We start from the raw sequence: 15,491 nt of genomic DNA, 5'->3' as shown, positions 1-15,491 counted from the left end.
TTACCAGCCCACGTTTGCATCACCTTTACAAAATTACCACATCAGTGCTGTCCAGTTTCTGACAACACACTTTTCTTCACCTCTCTCAAATCTCCAATTTCTCAGTTTTCTTTGTCCAATAAGCCCTTCTTCCTTATTTTGCTACAAGTTGGTAAGATTGCTACTGTCAGCTTAAGCATTTCCTCAGCTTGGCTCTTACATGGTAGGTCGGGAAAAGGCTGATGGAAGGGTGTTTTTGGTTTTTTCTCTGCAGGAATTATAGATTCATAGTTGATGAATATATATGGTGCAAGGTATGGGTCAAAGTTCACTCTTTTTAGTGAACATGGATATCCAGTTTTTCCAGTATCATTTTTTGAAAGATTATTCTTTCTTCACTGAATTGACCGTACATCACAGTCAAAACTTGGTTGTCCCTATATGGATGAATCTGTTTCTTGGCTCTCTACTCTGTTCCATAATCTAGCAATTTGTTAAAGTACCAGGATCATGGTAGTAAGTTTTTAGTGAATGTAGCAACGTTTCTCAAGCTCAAAGCAGTGATTCTCTTCCTACACAGGTAATCCCAACAAACTTGTTTTGAAGCACTGCCTTTAATTCTTGGCCCCAGGGTCTGGATTATTTCTTAAGTTGTCTATGTATTAAGTGCTTAATATCTCTGACACAGAGCTCCCCTCAAAAAGCACCATGAACCTCCTTTCTATCCAGTGCTTCAGATGCAAGTATGGAAACTTGTATCAAGAGAAGGAAGTGTGGGAATTTTAGTTCATGTAAATACTTCTGTTTTTTTAATTCCTTCAAAGTTCAGCAAGAAGTAAAGATCGATATTCAAGTGAAGTAGAGGAGCTAGAAAGAAAGTTGAGATAACATTGTTTAACATATGACAGACCATGGCTAAATGTTAGGATCTCAAATAACATTTAAAGATATGTTGGCTTTGAAAAATCATTTGCCATGAAGCTCTGAACACCATATTTTCTTAAGTAAAGCCAATTATATTCCATACATAATATTTTTATGAACACTAATAAGTGCATATGTTACAACTTATTGCATATCCATTAATTCAGCATGCATTAACAGATATACTTAATTAGTTGCTCCCAAACTTGGTTAACTTGGGAATTATTACATACAAAGCAAATCAAGAAATACTGCATTCAACATTGAGTATAAATTCAAAATTTATGTACCAAATAATATACCAAAAATATATATCCCCTCTTCTCCCCAAATTATAGCTCTTGTCTCCTATTTCTATTAAACTATTTTCTATTCTATTTCTATCCAACAATTTCTCTTAAAATTTCTAGATGTTTTAGGGAAAACACAGTACTTTGAATGGACCAAATGAAAATAAGCATATAATAATATCAGACCATACAATATTAGGAACACAAAGATACTGTGGCATAATACTGTTTCTAATGGAAGCACTGAGCACCAGGATCATATGTGACTTGCTAAAACGTACATATAGCTAATAAATTGCTAGGACTGGTAGGCACACTTCCCCTCCGCTAATGAAGACAATGAATAATGGTTAAAAATGTGAATGACGTGTCAAAATGACTGCCCTTAACACTTAGGATTGCAAAGACTGGTAAGAATCTATCTCCATCCTTAAGAAGAAGGGTGAAAGGAGATGAAAGGTGATGCACTCACAAATAGTAGAGCAGATACGTGTGGTTTTGGGGTCTGCAAAAGGGCCACAAATTGACCAGAGTTCAACTAATGGGTGGAGAAGGAAAGACGGAGGAAGAGGAAGAGAAGGGTGGGGAAGAAATGAAAAGTAAGAGCCTTCAGGTTGAGCCCGTCAACAGAGGCCCTTGAGGTGATCCTTGCAAATGGGGATTTGAAAGCTGACGGTGGAGAAGGGAAAGGAACAGGAAAGACATTTCCACTGGAGGGAAAAATGTGTGAAGATGAGGAGGCAAGAAAGTCACACGGGAAGACACCACGTTTCTCTTTGCCACAGCCCGCCACGCGCAGATCTGCAGCCCTTGAAACGTCACGCTTCCATGAAGACGTGCTCTGTGCTGCTTGGGTGGGATGACTGCAGCTGACTGTGGCACCAGGCACCTTCCTGGAGCCAACTTCTGCCTGTGAGGTACAGTCCCCCCTTGCCGGCACCGTTGCCCTGCAATCCACATATGACAAGAGGGAAAAAACCCTTGGTTGTGCTGTTATCAGCATTCATGAGAAACAAGCTTTGTGCACCGTCCCAACACTTCTATTTTTGTACTTTTCTTTAACTAACGGGGGAGAAAGCTTTTTGTAAAAGTAATCCAGACCCCAACCTGCGTAATATTAATGTTACAGCCTGGCCACTTTCCAGCTTCTCCATGATAGGAAAAAAAAGCACCCTCCAATTTAATAACTAAATTAATTTTTTCGTCCCACAGCAGCATGTGCAATTATTAAAGTCAGGGAGATCTTGGCAGCCTCTTGCACTGGTAAACAGAATGTTGCATTCTCATCATATGATTAATTAATGTTCCCGATTCAAGGAGATAGGAGATCGCCTTGCATTCCTTGCGTTATTGAATAACCTAACGTGCATTATTGCTCAGGCACTTATACGTCCGTGCAGTTAAACCTCAGGTAATAAGCTGCAAAAGCCTAGGTTTATGCTGAGGCCCTGGGTCAGTGATGGAAAACAAAACTTGAAGATTGCCTGGATGGGAGAGAAAAGAACGAGAAAGAAGGAGGGAACATCCGCATTGGCCAATCGATCGTGTCAGAGAAGCCATTTCACTTCCTGCTTGTCCATGGTTTGCAGTCTTATTTAGCGATTTCTTAGTAGCCTCCTTCCTTATTCACATGTCAGGAATGATAAAAATGAACACACCAGCAGACAGTCAAGAAATTTGCCGTGTGCTCCTTGGAAGCTGTACCTGTTTGGCCCCCGTATCAATAGTCTGGAAAGAGTTTTCTTCCCATTTCAAGCCACGGAAGCAATTCTTCAGGGGCCAGCGAGCATAGATGGGCCCCTCCGGGGGATCCAGCGGGGAGACGTTGTGGAATTACATGGGTTCATCTCTCATTTCTAGCATATTCTGAACCCAGTAAGAAAGAGGGACGTTGCCTCATCTAACAAATTGTCTCAAATAGTGCAAAGCAAACAAAAAAGAGAAATTTATGCTATACTTCTTGCTCAGCTTTTCTTCTTAACACTGAATGTTGAATTGTTTTACTTGCACGTTCCCTCCTGAAAGGAGCAAATGTCTTTCCCATAGGTAACTGATGTAGTGAGCCATTCAGATAGAAAATGCTCACATTGTCCGAGAAATCGCCTCTCTACATCATTTGAGAGTTGGGATTTTATCCCGTCAAACTGCCTTTGGCATTTCAAGGGCATCAGAATGCTTCAGAGAAGGGCTGGGTCCCCAGTGAGGAGCTCGTCTAAACCCAGGGAGCAACCTCGTCATGTCGAATGATTTCCCCTGTGAAAGGTTAGTAGAGAAAGAAATTCACGGAGAACAACAAATTGTGCCACAAACAGAAACTGGGGGGAAAAACGTCCAGAAAATTGCCCTGCAAATGGTAACCAACATGTGTAATGTTAAAGAAAGAAAATGCATTTATCTATTTTTAAATCACTCCCCCAGTCTGCCTTCAATATAATAGACATCATAGAATCACTTCAAGTTTGCTTTTTCACCAAATAGAGATGCTTTCAAACGGAAGAAAATACCCATATATGGGTAAGTTGAAAGAAATAGATATTGACACTCTTGAATAATTCAGGAATCTGCTGAAAAGACTGAGAATTCTACTTTCATAAAAGCCCAACATTCGGATCCTTAATGTTACTTTCTAGTTAAACTCCTAAGGTCCTGGTGAGGATTATTGAATTGAGCCAAGGTAATTGGTACCAGTCATGGAAAGGAAAAATGATTCTGGGTAAAAGGGAGTGACAGTCTGAGTGTTTCCCCTTCGTTTCTTGGTTCAGTTGTGCCCAGTGAACGCGCAGGCTGTTGTAACCCCGTGGGCTTTACTGAAATACGTATCTTTCTGAATCCTCAAATACACTTTGCTTTTATTTCTATTTTCTTCTATTCCCCACATATTTTGTTTGCCTTTCTCTCTAGAGTTCAGAGTATTTCTGTACCTTCTAAAATCTCTAATGTACTTTTATCACTCAGGAAATTTTATTTAAATATAGAAGTAAAAATATAACCCAGAAATTAGTCTTTATTTTCTACTATTGTTTTTTCACTTACATGGCTTTTCAAATGTCAGTCAGAACTAGAGTCCTGACAGCACTGTCTAATGCTGGGTCAGGAAATGGGAGTTCTACTGTAAACTTGAACCCAGGATTGCCGGGTGCATGGACAGAACTTGAACTGTTCTTGACTCACTCTCTCCCTATTAAAGGAAATAATTCTTCCTTCACAGGAATGCCAAAAAGGCAAGCATGATGATAGCTAAGATTTTGTTTATTTCCTGGGAGAAATAAGGTGTTCCTAAATTTCAAGTCATCACCATTATTCATCTTCTGAAAACTATTATGATAGTAGAATATTTTATATTTAAACTTTTCTTCCATTTTCCCAAAAATGGATTATAAACTAAGATTATAGTCTATGAAGTAATTAAGTCCCCTTCAAAAAAAAAAAAAAAAAAAAAAAAAAGAAAGAAAAGAAAAGAAAAGAAAAGAATTAAGACCCAAGAGACAGGATGTATATCGTACAATTAAATCCTAATTTGTGCAGCCACTGGTTATTTCTCTTCTCTAGAAAAATGCCTTCAATTTTAAATATACAGTGTGGGTGTCAATGAAGTACATTAAATCATCATGTAGCTTATTATGGGTCCAAAGTGCTTCTGAAAATAAAGTTTCATTAAAAGGAATCAGTCATGTTGATAGCATGAAAACTTGGGTTCAGATACAGTTCCCAGTCAACCAAAAAGTTCGGTGTTCACCAAGAAAATAGTAAAAAAGAAAAAAAACCTAGAAACCCACTGGGGGAGATCTTGTTCCCTTTAGTATGCAGAAAGCACATGCTGGAAGGAGCTTCACCTGCCAGCTGTGATTAATTTGCTATTTCTTACAACGTCTCACTTTGATTATTAATGATAATGATTTGATTTATGAGTTCTGTTCACTGAATATTCTCAATTTCCAAAGATGTACTCTTCTGGAAAAAAAAATAAGAGGGAAAAAAAAAGGCTACTGGGGAGACAGCGACTCAGGTAATGGAGTGTGGCCCCGTTCACCTCTAGGCGCTGGTTCAAATCTATCTCCCCACATTTTCCTGAGGTGCACAGGGGAATCTAAAGGCCGGGGCAGAGACACTGTGTATAATGAATGAGAGACGAATATCACGGTCCCACCTCTGTCCTGAGGTTTTTTCTCTTCATGTGCTGCGGGAACGGAGAGCACTCGGGACCAGGGCTTCTGGATTTTAAGGCTTTTCTCTGTGCAGAATTGTAACGTGTAAACCCTGTGACATGAATTGCATATTAACATTTTGTCATTCATGCATATATTAAGAAGCTGAGATGTTTAAGACTGTATGAAAGGATGCTAGTTCTCAGAATAGAATTATAGAGAATTAAGGCAATTAGAACTCCGAGGGGCCATACACGGCGTTGCTAGAATATCATATTTTCTACCAGCTGACCTCCTCGTTGGTCACAGAAGAGGAAATGCAGTAGAAATTAATTTGGAGCTTTTCATAAATGCAAAAATAACTCAGGAATAATTGATTTTTAAAGGTTGAAAATTACAAAGGCTCTCATCTTCCTTGAGAAATATCTTCTAGGAAAATAAGTATAAGAAAGAAAAATAATGTAATCATCTTTGCCCAGACCATACCCTCCGCTGGGAGTCTGAGGACCTGAAAAGATTTCAAAGCCTTCAGCACTACCTCCGTGAAGTCCCCACTGGGAGTTTATGAGCCTCTGGCCCCACTAGTAAAAGTATTAATAACAGCTTATCTTATTATTATTAGAGCTTTCCACAGGCTAGACGCCTTAGATACATAATCTCATTTAGTCCTTATGATAAGACAGTGAGACAATTACTGTTATCCCCATTTACAGATGAGGAGAGTAAGGCTCAGAGAGATTAAGTGACCACCTCAGGTCACACAGCAAAGACACGAGGCTGATTGAGACGATTGGACCGCACCCACAGCACCAGCAGGGCACCCTGCCACTTCTTTATCCCTTTTACTGACATGGCTGCAAACTCCACTCTCTAACCCCAGACCTTGTCATGAGTGAACTTCCCTCCCGCTGACCACAGGGGAAGCCCCTTCCTGAGGACGCGCTCAGACTGAGGGTGGCACTTTTAGCAGTCAGTGGAAAGCAAAGAGCAGCTGCTACTCAAGGGGCTTGTGTTGAGTCCGTTAAGCTTCCCAAATCTGAGAAAAGGATCCCTCAGTGCCTAGAACTTGATAGAAATCCCTTTTCATTTCTGTGTGTACGAGTTCTGTACCTGGTGCCAGCTAACATGTGCCTGAATTACAAATAAAAATCTGGTTTACAACTGCCAGAACACTGCTTTCCACTGGGAGTGCTTTAAACCTGAGTTGAAGACTCCACCTCAGCATTGCAAACTCCCCTGGGTTGGGCTGAAATGATGCAGAGACCCCGGGACCCAGGTGAGAGCAGCCCCTTAACCTCTGCTTGCCGGCTGTCTCCTACTTGTTTGAGGCTAACAGATAGTGTTTCCAACGCTCCATCATTCCATGCTCTCGAAAGGCAGTCTCTTCTGCTATCCTGGTTTCAACTGCTCATGGCTATGTTGGTAATTTCTGAATTTATCTGTCCATTCTAGATCTCTTGCTCGGTTCCAGACTCGCCATGGGGCTGCCAAGCGGGCAGGGCCTCTTGAGAAACCAAGTGAATATCCAGCTTCGCTTGGGTATCCCTGGAATCTCAAGACCCTATTTTCAAAATTCGCAGCATTCTTCCTGAATTTCTTCTTGCTCCTATACTGCATTTTATTGCACCTTGATAAACCCCTTTGCATCTAGATATCTGAAAATCTTGTCTTTGACTTTGCCACCTGCACCAAATTAGTCACAATGATGCCAATGTTTACTTTCACGTAGTTTTCAGATTATCTCATCTCCTCCATTCAGGCAACTAATGATGCAAATTGGGCTCTCATAACCTCTTGCCTGGGTTACAGTGATGAACTCCTCACTTGTCTCCCCCCCCGTTATCCTGGTCACCCTCAAAACTATCCTCTATAGTGTCACCAGGGGAACTTAATGCATTGTATTGCTCCCTGCTTAAAATCTTCCTCAGTCTCCCAAACTCTTAAGCATAAAATTTGACCCTTCCTTCTCAGGCCCAATATTAGGATATATTGTATAATGTATATACATTATACATTATACTAAGTAATTGGACACTTGCACACTCCACGTTCCATGCCTTCATTGAAGTTATTTCCTCTGCTTTTTCGGTCTCTGACTGTCCCTACTCCCTGACATTTCCAACCCACCCAATTGCAGTGCCCTCAACAGCACCTTAACGCAGCAAGATGCACTTAGGATTCAGGTTTTCCTGAGCTGGAGCCCCGGCTCGGCCTCTTCTAGTCGTGGGACTTCATGTCAGCTTACTTCGGCTGCGTTACGGACAGCAAGTGTGAGACGGCGGCAGCATGGACTGCGCCAGCTGTGTCTCTGCATGGCTGTGTGCCCTCGGGCAGGACACTCGTCTCCTGCTGCCTCCATTTCTACGTCTGTAATTCATGCGAGCTGAGCTAGACTTAGTGATGCGCTAGACCTGTGTGCTGCACAGCTGATCGGTACTCAGGCACTGACTGACGTTTCTGTGTCAGATTGAGAGCACTTTCACAAACACCCCCTTTATCCCTTACAACGACCCTGTGAAGTACGTAGTACGTTTTCCATTTGGCAGGTGCATCCCAGTTAACTAGTTTAGGTAACAGAGCCAATAAAGACGACTCAGCTCCTTTACAGACTTGCACGAAAATTCAGCACTTCTGATTCCGGGCCCAGTACACCACACCACAGGGCTTTGCCACAGGCTCGTGAGTCACCATGGGGAAGTCACATGTTGGAACAAAACAAATAAAACAACTCATAGCATGTTTCTATGTTATTCATCTAAATTTATTTATTTAGTTATTCATTCATTCATTTATTTAAAGTAATTTAAACCAAAAGAAGATCAAAGACAAGAGTAGAAATTCCAGTGCTGATGTATCTTCCGTGGTCTTGTGTACACGAAAATTACTGTAGAGTTGTTCTTTGCACTCCTGCCACAGCCAGCATTATCAGTATCAAAATAGAGAGGTACCTCAGCGAACACTTTAAAGGACCCCAGGGACACACACACACGTGTAGGTTACCTTGGGTCATAGGATGGCCTTCAGCCTGAGTGGTTCTGCGTGTCTTCAGGAGACACACGGAGGCAGGGAGTACAAGAAACAGGCAGAGAAGTTGGCCCAGCCGGGCCTCCTGGGGGTCTGGATTGACGATCGGGACAGAACAGTAATTTTAGCATCTGCCTGTCCATTACACTTTCTCTCTCTACCTGCTTCAAAACCCAATTACTCTGTCATCTGTGGGAGCACTGCCCTCCGATCAGAGTTCTCCTACTAGGCATCGCAGAGGCTGTGGTAGTATTGAAGAGGGCTACTTTGGAGCCAGAGGCCAACCCTGGATGGATAGCGCTGCCAGGTCACCTGACGTCAGTGTGCATCCAATCACTCCAGACACTTGATTCTGTTCTTAAGAGGGCTGGGTGGGTGACAAGCCCTGGGAGCTTTCAAGGTCGTCCTTCAATTAGAATTACACATCACAGAAAATCCAAAAGAGAAATGACTTATAGGCCTGAATTTCCTACGTCAGACTCCTTTCATTCCCAGCAATACGATGGAAGAATGGGAGTTCTTCAACGCCCCCTTTAAGGAGACATCTGTGGGTCCCTCACACACTTCTGCTCATGCCTTATTAGCAGAATGGAGTCCTCTTGTTGCAAGGAAGGCTGATAAACACAGGCTTTTGACAGGGCAAAACTCAAGATTTGCCAACGAGGAACAATGATTATTTCTTTAGAGAACTAGCCAGGTCAGATTCATCACCACAGCCCCTACTCCTCTCCCCTCCCACTCATTTCCAGCTGGCTCTGCAATTTCTTATATAATTTGGAAAAGAATACTGAAGCAAACAACTTAAAAAAGTCAAATTTTATCTTTGAGAGGTCTTAACCTGGGCAAAATTTAAGCACAAGAAAGAACCTTCACTCAATTTAATGGGTTAGCAAGTCATTCCTTTAACTATCTTCTGAAACAATAGTCCATAAGTTAGATAAAAAATAAAGGACCTCCAACAGCTGACAATCAAGTGGAGGCTCAGACAAGCAGGTTCACAACATCAGGGTGTCCAAGAGCAAGCAGCCCACAACTGGCCTCTGAACCCTAAATGAGGATAATGTCAGTATCACTGGTTTTGTGTGTGTGTGTGTGTGTGTGTGTGTGTGTGTGTGTGAGGATCCAAGTAGGTAACTAGTGAGCACAGAACACATTCTTCTTTCTGAATCTGAAACAGTACCTACGACCAACTCTAAACAAAACTGTGGATGAATCCAATGTCATCAGAATCCTAATCTCTCGCACAACATCTAGGTATCTCTCCTCTTTTTTTCTTAATTCTTATTTTTTATTGAACTGTAGTCAATTTATAATGTTAGTTCCATGTGTACAGTAAAGTGATTCAGTTATACATATACATACATATATTTTTTTTCAGATTCATTTCCATTAGAGCTCATTACAAGAAACTGAATATAGTTCCCTGTGCTATACAGTAGGGCCTTGTTGTTTATCTATTTTATATATAATAGTGTGTATCTGTTAATACCAAACTCCTAATTTGTCCCTACTCTTCCTTCCTCCCCTGGTAACCACAGTTTGTTTTCTATGTCCATGAGTCTATTTCTGGTTTGTAAATAAAATTTGTATCTTTTTTTTTTTTTTTAGATTCCTCGTATAAGCAACATCATATGATATTTGTCTTTCTCTGTCTGACTTACTTCACTTGATATGATAATCTCTAGGTCCATCCATGTTGCTGCAGATGGCATTATTTCATTCTTTTTTATGGCCAAGTAATATTCTACTGTTTGTGTGTGTGTGTACACACACACCACATCTTCTTTATCCATTCATCTGTCTATGGACATTTAGGTTGTTTCCATATCTTGGCTATCGTTAATAGTGCTGCTGTGAACATTGGAGTGCAGGTGTCTTTTTGAAATATAGTTTTCCCCAGATATATGCCCAGGAGTGGGATTGCTGGATCCTGTGGTGACTCTGTTTTTAGTTTTTAAGGAAGCTCCATATTGTCCTCCATAGTGGTTGCACCAATTTACATTCCCACCAACATTGTAGGAGAGATTCTTTTTCTCCACACCCTCTCCAGCATTTATTATTTGTAGATGTCTTAATAAATGGTCATTCTTACCCATGTGAGGTGATACCTCATTGTAGTTTTGATTTACATTTTTCTAAATAATTAGTGATATTGAACATCTTTTCATGAGCTTGTTGGCCATCTGGATGTCTTCTTCGGAGAAATGTCTATTTAAGTCTTCTGCCCATTTTTGATTGGGTTGCTTTTTTTTAATATTAAGCTGTATGAGCTCTTTGTATATTTTGGAAATTAGTCCCTTGTTAGTCACATCATTTGCAAATGTTTTCTCCCATTCTGTAGGTTGTCTTTTCATTTTGTTTATGGTATCTTTAGATGTGCAAAACCTTTTAAGTTTAATTAGTTTATTTTCCCATTTGTTTATTTTTGCTTTTATTTCCGTTACTCCAGGAGCTGGCTTGAAAAACATAAGAAAAACATAAGCTTGATGGGGAAAGGTGTCAAGAGAAGGAAAAGAGAAAGACTCTGTTTGGCTCCTTTTCTTCAATAAGGCTTTGCCTTCTAGTTTGCACGTTTCCTGATATAAGTAATGATGTTGGCAATCAAATCGTGCCAGTCAAAAACAGACTAATATGCTTTGTCACTTTAAAAAATATTGCTCATATTCAAAGTTACAGGGCCTCAGTTATATCATATCCCTAATCCTAAGGTCACTTAGCTTTATTTAACAGCTCAAGCAGATAAACTGAAAACTTTGAAAGTCTCAGATAGAGCGGAAGGGTGCTTTGGGGCTCAACAGAAGAATACCGAGCAAGGTCTCTCCCCAACCTTTTCCTTTGGATAAAGCCCCTTCCAGGTTTTGTTATTATCATTGATGTTTCCAAAAGACATCTTAACATTACTTTTTATAGAGTTAGATGAAAATTTCCATATTAGAGGCATGCCGTCACAGGTATTCAGGTTTGTTGCAAAAATGCTAAGAATGAGGCTGACAGATGGTGTTCCTGTCTCAAATGAACTTGTGTGCTTTGGTAGAAAACCAGCCATTCCCTTGGGCTCCTCAGCCCCATCACGGCACCCCTTTAACTTCAGTGAAGGTGAATTAACACCACCTGGTCATGGGACAGGAGGCACCGAGGACCACGGGGACTCGTTCATAAGTTGATAAAAAAAAAAAAAAACATTTGTCACATTTTTGTTTAATTTGTGAAATATCCATGTACACCAATGGGCTTTACTATATTAGAACACAAATGAGGGAGAAAACAACATTATGGTATAAGGACAAAATAAGTGATTAATACCAGGTACCTCATGGGACATGGACTCTGTTTCTTGTCCAATCATAAACTGAAGACAAAATCACAAAGCAGAGTTTTTTTTTTCCAATTTTTTTTTTCACTGTTGAAGTGAAATCAAAGGGAATTTTTGAAAGGCAAGCTCTCCTTGCCGTGCCCTGGGAATCAGGCCCTCGTTACACTTAATGGATGTTCCATGCCAAGTTCCCCAAACCCTGGGGGTGAAAATTTCCCCTAAAAAGACCTGGAAGGAATTCAAGGCTGCTAAAGGCTTGAATAAAACTTTACTTAATGTGTATTGTACATTTTTATTACCCTGAGATGATATGTTATAATTATGTTCTTAAATCATGTGAGAAGAACTTGAGCACATTATTAACCAATGATAATATTTCCCAAACCAAACCAGTTTGGTGCTGGTCTCTAGAGAAGAGAAGAGGAAATAGTAAATGGGCGAACAAAGTGGTAAACGTGCCAGGAACAGGGACAAATGTTAGGCATCCAGGTTCTATCAAAGGCCACAAGACTTGAGAGTAAAATTAACCTCTGCTGGAACCAAATGATAAAAAGACAGAAATCCTTTTGAAGGATATAAGAAGTTACAACACATGATTTTTGGATGTTCCATAAGAAATTAGCCAAAACAGAAATATATGTTTCTTAGAATAAAGTAAATAGAGAACTATCGTCTGGGAAGAATACTTATTTTAGCTTTTAAGAAAGCAAATTTTGAATTTTAACACAGCTGAAATGGGCAGAATCAATTTCCCTGATGGTGTTTGGATATAAAAGAAATGGAAGTTAATTTGTGACCTTTCCCTCACCCTGCCTGAGTTCATCCAAACTTAAATATTAGAAATCACTCTGAGAAGAAACTGCCTTAAGAATTCTTACATTTAAATACACATTATGAAGTCTTTTAAGGGAAGCAACTTTTGAAAATCGTAGAACTGGAAATAAAGCCAGTAGCCAGAAGCACGCTGCTGCCGTCTGGATAGCCCTGAATTTCTTTTGGAAGGGAGATCCCTGTCTCCTCCCCTGGCATCCTCCAGGCTGGTGGGACCCATGGTACACAAGCAGGCAGAAGCAAGTTCTCTCCAGAAGCCTCCACAGGGAGTTCTGGAAGGGCCTGGCATCCACCTGGAGGTGAGGAGCCGTAGGTGGAGGCTGGCTCCTCCGTTGCTTGGTTGAAGATCAAAACAGATTTTGTTTTGGCAAGTGTCTTTTAGAAATCAAAACCTCAGAGCATTTAAAAATTATCCTTTAGCAGTATATTGAGGGAGAGGGACTGGAAGTCATTTTGTAGGAACTTGCCGACTTAAATGTTGGTGGAGAGAAACTGATGTGGTGGGTAATGCTGATCGGTTACCCAGGAACCCAGCGTGTAGGGGGATATTTGTGCGAAGGTGCAGGAGAAAGTAAAGGGCTTCTGCATTTCTGCCTTTGTTGAAGCTACACTGGCTGTCTCTGCACAGATCTAAAGGCTGTTACTTATGTGTGAATATTAGAAATATGAGCAAAATACACCAGTCATTTCCACTTGCTTTGAGTCCCTTGTTTCTCCCAGACTTCTAAAATCCTGTGTCATGAAAGAGATACTGGACCCATGAACAGAGACTATTGAAGGGAGATGATAGAGCCCACATAAGAAAGTATATTTTTTATTGTAAGTATAGCCTTAATATTATAAGTTTCCCAATAGTTCACAGTATAAAAAGAGGTTGACGTTGCAATGTTATCAGTCCCTTAGGGAAAGATACATAAGAAAGTCATGTTCACAAAAATTTCCATGCTGTTTCAGGAGATAATAGAAAATATTTCCTTTTCCTAATCTTTCCTTTATTCCTTAAAACTTGTGATCAATTCAAGTTGGTCAGAACTGGCCCCTAAGGGCATCGAAAGATAATATCTGATGCATATCTGTGCAGTAAAGTCAGCACTTCAATCTCTCAGAAATAGGCAATAAAATATGCTAGTATCACAAACTCACATCTAAACTGTCAATAATTCAGAGGCTTGAGCAACCATCTGGACAGGCTAGAAAGTCAATTTAGACAATTCTACTACCACATTTCGTACTGAATTTATTAGATAACTCTGCTTTGCCAATGTAGACATGATCTAAGCTTATCTAAAAGTTCTCCAGGGAGAATTAAATACCTAAAGCCAGCTCCAATCTGTGACCATTAAGAGCGTGCATAAATTCACTGAAAACAAATTATACCAGTATCATTCTTAGATGACACTTCTAGAATGGTATATCAAGGGAATGCCATGACCTTATCGAACTTGAGTTTTAGCAGAATTTTGTCAGTGTCTTTCAAAGTCATGAGGCAAAGGGATATAGTAAGAGTAGAAATAAATGAACAGGACTCTGGTTTGAGTTCTTTCTCAGACAAGATACGTAACTTGAAAAAGTTATGTCATCAGTCAATCAGAAAAATACGACAAAGCGATAAATCAAGCACATGTAGAAACCTTTCCTTCTGTCCCAAACACAAGCACAACACAGTTGTATGAAAATATAGTAATCGGAATAAATAGGAATGTATTTACACACATATTTAAATATTTAAATAATTTGATTTGAAAGCAATAAAGGACATTTCCAAGAGTCAGAAGTGGAAAGGAAATATTACAATAAACAGGCGGTCATGTTTTGTGGCCCACAGTGGGGCTGAGACAAAGGGGCTGAAGTGTTTGGCGCTGTAGCCATTGGTTCAAAATGAGACAAGATACCGAGTTCCATTCCTAAGTCTGGGGTCTGGCAACTCACCATCATTTGTTTGCTTGCTTTTTACAAGTGGAAATTCAGAATATCCTCAAGCAAGGGTCCTAGATCATAGCTAATATGAAAGAACTTCTGCTGACCATGAGCAGAAATAGAACCCCAAACCCCATCAAAGTCAAGACTGTGTCGTTACAGCTTGCGGGACGCAGGTCCTTCCTATTCCACTTAGCAGATTCTATTGGTTATGGTATAATGACTCTCCATTGACATGTGATACTAAAACCTAATTTGAGGCCTGTGAATTTTGCATGTCTTAGATGTAGGTAACTATGAAACCCTCCCAAGGCAGGGCTATCCAGACTACATCCATTGGGAAATAATTGCCATGGAAGGTGAGCTGAAAAAGAGCTATTAGAAAACATATGGGGATCTTTTGGATTCCTAGACTCACTTTCAATTTCTGTGTATGTTGGGGGAGGAGGGCGGGTTTCCCCTACACAATGAGAAACAAAGCTCTGGACAGCAGCTGGCTGCCCTGCAGTCCATCTCGGTTCTAACACAGTTCACCTGGAGATAGCACCAGACCCCATAAGTTGAAGGTTCAATCCCAGAAGACTGCCCCTCCACCCCTCCTCACTTCAGACTGCCTATTGGGAGCCCAGGTAGTTACCTGTAATTCTGACCAAGTGGCTATAAATCAGAGGTTCCCATGACCCCCTCCTTCCTTGGAGGCAATTAATTTGCTAGAGCAGCTCACAGAACTCGGAGAAACATTTGACTCCCTGGATCACTGCTTACTATGAAAGGATGTCACTCAGGTGACATCCCGATGACAGAGATGCGCAGCGCAAGGTATAGGAAGAGGGCTCGAGCTCCCACGCACTCTGAGCACACTGCTTTCCCTGAATCTCCACGTGTTCACCAACCCAAAGCTCTCTGAGCCTCATCCTTTGGGATTTTCATGGAGTGAAGAAGATTGCCCTCCTCAATGCGGGTGGGCAGCATCCAATCCATTGAGGGCTCGAATAGAGGAGGAGTTCATTCTCTTATTGAAATGGGCCATCCATCTTCTGTCCTGCTGTGGGAGTTCCTCGTCTGGGC

At 40.8% G+C, this 15,491-nt stretch overlaps 1 long non-coding RNA gene across 1 annotated transcript in view; it reads left to right on the top strand.

Annotated features, from left to right (window-relative positions):
- The window catches only part of LOC116661511, a 30,323-nt gene that overhangs the window by 9,643 nt on the left and 5,189 nt on the right, over positions 1–15,491 (top strand). The window contains exon 3 of the long non-coding RNA XR_004317394.1: positions 1,979–2,110. This is a non-coding gene — a long non-coding RNA (uncharacterized LOC116661511). The remainder of the gene's footprint in view (positions 1–1,978; positions 2,111–15,491) is intronic.

The sequence above is a fragment of the Camelus ferus genome, chromosome 35, assembly GCF_009834535.1.
Source record: "Camelus ferus isolate YT-003-E chromosome 35, BCGSAC_Cfer_1.0, whole genome shotgun sequence".
Lineage (NCBI taxonomy): Eukaryota > Metazoa > Chordata > Mammalia > Artiodactyla > Camelidae > Camelus > Camelus ferus.
This window is presented reverse-complemented; position numbering and strand designations above follow the sequence as displayed.